The sequence below is a fragment of the Elephantulus edwardii genome, unplaced genomic scaffold (assembly GCF_000299155.1).
Source record: "Elephantulus edwardii isolate Elephantulus edwardi_28Jun2011 unplaced genomic scaffold, EleEdw1.0 scaffold00213, whole genome shotgun sequence".
Lineage (NCBI taxonomy): Eukaryota > Metazoa > Chordata > Mammalia > Macroscelidea > Macroscelididae > Elephantulus > Elephantulus edwardii.
Genome location: NW_006399963.1, coordinates 4001700 through 4006193, shown reverse-complemented (window position 1 = coordinate 4006193; position 4494 = coordinate 4001700). Strand labels below are relative to the sequence as shown.

General features: G+C 39.9%; 1 pseudogene; it reads right to left on the bottom strand.

Annotated features, from left to right (window-relative positions):
- Window positions 1–3016: 3016 nt before the first annotated feature.
- Window positions 3017–4215, bottom strand: LOC102863583 (annotated as a pseudogene).
- Between the last annotated feature and the right edge of the window lie 279 nt (window positions 4216–4494).

Genomic DNA, 4494 nt, shown 5'->3' with positions numbered 1-4494 from the left:
CTGAGAAAAACTGGATGAAATATGTTTACGGCATTGAAGTCTTTGGGGGAGAGAATATTTTATATTTTGGGGCATTATGTTTATCTTAAGAGTACGGAATGAGGGTTGCAGAGTAGATTATATTTGGGGGATGGGAGATGTGTGTGTGGGATTGCGTACCAATGAGGGAGTTTTTCTTTTGCGTTTGAAGGAGAGGAGTAAACCGGGGATGGGGTGGGGGGGGCGGGGAGATGGGTGCAACAATGAATGAATGGAATTCCAAAATCTCTGTAGATATTCATTGAAATGAAAAATAAACAAACTAAATTATATAAAAAAAAACAAACCAGCTAGATAAAGAACAGAAAAATGATGAAAAAAAAGCTTTATGACTCAAAACCCTTAACAGCTTACAGCTGGTTGCTATTGCTGTATCATTTTAATAGTATTTATTGTACGAAACTTAAACAATACCTATGATAATTAAACAATACCTTTGATAATTCAGCTTATTGTATTTCAAACTTGACATTCATATTAATGATCCAAGGGCATTTATAGATGTTTATGTTTATTTTCTGTTTTTTGCTTTGGGGGGGTGAAGGAAATGGGAAGGATCTTGTGTGAAAACAGTGTATTTGAACTTTGTAAATAAATCAGTATAAAGTAAAAAAAAAAAGGAATTTTAAAAAAAACCATTAAAAAAGCACCAGCTCCCACACCATTCTCTCTTTGGCTCCAGCAAGAGCTCCCTGCCCTCTCTACCAACCAATTATTTTTGGTACAGAGACCCTGTGTATTCCATATATCTTCTCTTGGTACTTCCTGCATCATCCAAGATTTTGTCCATGTAATCCATTAATGCTATAACTTAAGGATTCAAATTGTTCTTCAGTCTTTTCAGCTTGTGAAAAACAGAACTTGTTCCACTTTTGGCTTTCTAACTCAAGCTCTTACACATTTATTATAATATTTTGCTTTGACTTGTCTAATTGCCTTTTGGGGGTTGTTTTGTTTTTTTCTAAGTTCTAAAAAAATTATTAATTTTATTTTTATTCCTTTTTGTGCAATTATTCATATACATTTTATTTTATATAATTATTTCTGTACATTGTGTTTTAAATGATTAACTACAATTGATCAATTACCTTTTTTCCTCAATTATGTTGTTTTAATAAAATATATTAAAATTACATTTAATGACTGTTACCTCCTTTTAAATAAAGCAGCATAAGTTAAGACCACTGAGCTCATAATCTGATACACCATTTGTCTGAAAAGGGATGAGTTGCAAATTAGTAATCTCTGAAGCAGGAAGTGAGCCCAGAGCACAGGCTGGGAGTGAATTTTAAAACTAAGTAATTACTGTTAAATTAAGAAAAAACCTTATATAAGTAAACCTTTTTGTACCCACATTTATAAAATCATTTGGTATTAACAGCTTATAAAAAGAACAGATATATTCTAAGATTGTGCTCCTCGTTCAGTTAAGATCACGACTGATAATGAAACATACATGCTCATTTCTTTTCAAGGTCTCTGCAGGGTACAGAATCTGAAACCCGGGGTTCTATTATTATGTTATGAAATTTCAGATTAAGATAAATCTTTACAAGTAATGGCTTGAATATTAACCCCACATCCATCACCCCAAATCTCAAATTTGTGGAGGCCTCAATACAATTAGGCTGGCTGACAGACCTTTACCCCAAAGACCAGCTCAATAATGAGAGCTGGCTGTTTTCTCTGGAGGAATGTACATAATAATGCCTTGGATCCAACCCCAAGCCCAAGTGTGTCCAGCAGTGGGGACTGTACTACCATTCTGCCTCCCATGGCTACCTTCAAGAGCTTCCCTTAGGGGGAAAAAGATTTACACTTCAACTTTGCTTACAGAAACATGGCAAGAATGCTGTTCTTCTTATAAGTATGTCCTATTACATTTTCCATGTTTACTATACAACACAGTTTAGTGTTAGGGTACTTGGGAAGGCTTTTCTCTGAGAATAACAACTAGTTGTTTTACACTGCTAAGAACTCAAACGCAAGCTCATATTTAAGGTGAAGAGCTCTTTTGTCCTAGTTTTATACTATAGGTGCGAAAAACTCATTTTACATAATTTTTTTTTCTTAAAAAGCTGTAAGTCAAATTTTTTTACCACACTCTATTTAACGTATTGCTATGGGAAAGTCTGCTGTTAGAGACCTCTCCAAAGTACTGAAGAGCAATGGTGTCTCCTTGGAGACCAAGGTGCATCTGATACAGGCCATGGTCTTTGCTATCACTTGTTATGCATCAAAGAGTTGGACAATGACTAAGGAGGATAGAAGGGGAATTGATGCCTTTGAGCTTTGGTGCTGGAGAAGAGTATTGAAGGTACCATGGACTGCTAGGAAAACAAACAGATTTATCCTGGAAAGGGTCAAACCGGACTGCTCCTTGGAAGCAAGGATTCTAAGGCTCCGTCTAATATACTTTGGACATGTTGCAAGGAGGGACAGGTCCTTGGAAAGGGACATCATGCTTGGTAGGGTGGAGGGACAGCCCAGAAGGGGGAGGCCCCCTATAAAGTGGATTGATTCAGTGATTGGGACAATCGAGATGGGTGTGTCAGAGACTGTGCGATTGGCACAGGACAGAGCAGAGTTTAGGGCTGTTGTACATAGGATCGCTATGAGTCGCAAGCGACTCGACGGCACATAACAACAACAACAACAATTTAAATGTACTGGTGAAACCAACTAGAAGAATAGTAATCCAGGGGTAAAGAACTACCCTTTGGTATGGAAAAAGAAGATCAAGCAGTACAGGGTTGTGGTGAAAGCAGTTGGTCAGGATTAGCTACTTCCCTTAAAGAGCCTAAAGTGCAGCTAACATACCAATGTTAAAAATGGCCATTTCATATACCTGTAGGTTCTTTTTTATCGGTCACTATTCCCATGGCTGTCACTAGGGAGAGTAGACAAAACCAAGGCTCTGTACAGCCCCACTCAAAACCCAGTAACACGCCTCTTGGTGCAGGGATGGCCATCTAACTTAAGGCTCTGAAGAATCTACTCAAGAGAGGTGCATAAAGAGGTCCCCCAACTCAGTCATGTCCACATCTTCAGTGTTGGAGATGTGCTGGCTTTCTTGAGTCTCAATGAAGTCCCACAGCCGCACGGAATTCAGAAACCTCACGGTGCCTTTGGAACCAAGTTGCTTCTGGGGTTTCTCAGGTTCTGCAAGCCGCCCATCAGGGTAAGCATGTCAATAAAGGCATCTGTATCCAAAAGGACAGATCCTCTTGCCTTGCTCAAAGTATTTGCAAGCCTTTCCCCCCATTTCCTGTTTGAAAGCATCAATCAACTCATTCTTTTTATTCTGATCTTCTACCCAGTGCACTCTTGGAATGAGAAACTCTTGATATCACACGGCATTCTGGATAACACTTAATGATTAGTTTCTCAAACTGCTTGGCACACCTACACTGCCGGATGCAGGACAAGCAGTATGTGTGATTACAGCTGGAGAGAATACTAAATCTCCTGTCAGAAGTAGATGCTTTCTCAAGGATCACTTCCATGCAGATGCTACACACTTTGTCCTGACTTGCTTGCAGTGCAAAGGCCTTTTCCATCTCATGTTCATGCAGACCTTTTCATGTGCTTTCCTCTGCTCTGAACAGAAGAGGTGCAATTCTTATAATCTGCAAATCTTACACAACTCCCCGTGCAGGTATACACAGATATCTCTGGAGTGGCACTCTCCAGTGGCAGCATAAGGACAGAGCTGCTGCTCACTGGCATAAGAGCTGCAGGCTTCTACATCTTCCAGGCCACTCCTGATGGCATCCAGATAGGATTGTGGCTTTATCTCCAGGGTGCTCTGGGGGTCGCTGTAGCCCCCAGGGCTACTTGCCAAGCCTTGCCCTCAGCCAACCCAGAGAGATTTTGATCTCTAAGTACCAATGTTCTCTTTTCACACTTCCCAGGCTCATGTAAGATAGTTTTCATAACAGATGCAGTTCAGCTGGGGCAGGTATACTGTGGGATGTAGCATCTACAGTACCACCTACTGCAGTAGAGGGCCTTGTATGATCGTATCTGCAACTAACTCCATAGGCACAATTAGCCCTTCTGATAGTATTTGCAGATGGTTGAAGGCTTGCAGTTTGCCAAGTCATGTGAGAGCAGGTTTCTTTCTCGGCACACACCGTGCATGAAATACCTGCAAGTAACCTGTTTGGTGCTCATGGTGGTAGGGCTGAAAAGCAATGATCTCGAGGCCGCCAACTTCCATCGCTGTCGATCAATTACTTTTGTCTCCCTGTCTCTTCAGTCCTCATTACATTTTACCTAATCCTTCATCCCTCCATTCTCTGGAATCTCTATTGTTCTAGTGATTTCCTTTACCTCTTCTACAATACTTCTCTTTCATTTTAAGCAGATGATAGATAGATTTTGTGAACATAAGGTTTTCTATACATTCTTTTTTAATGGACACTTGGATTATTTCCATTATATTGCTATTGC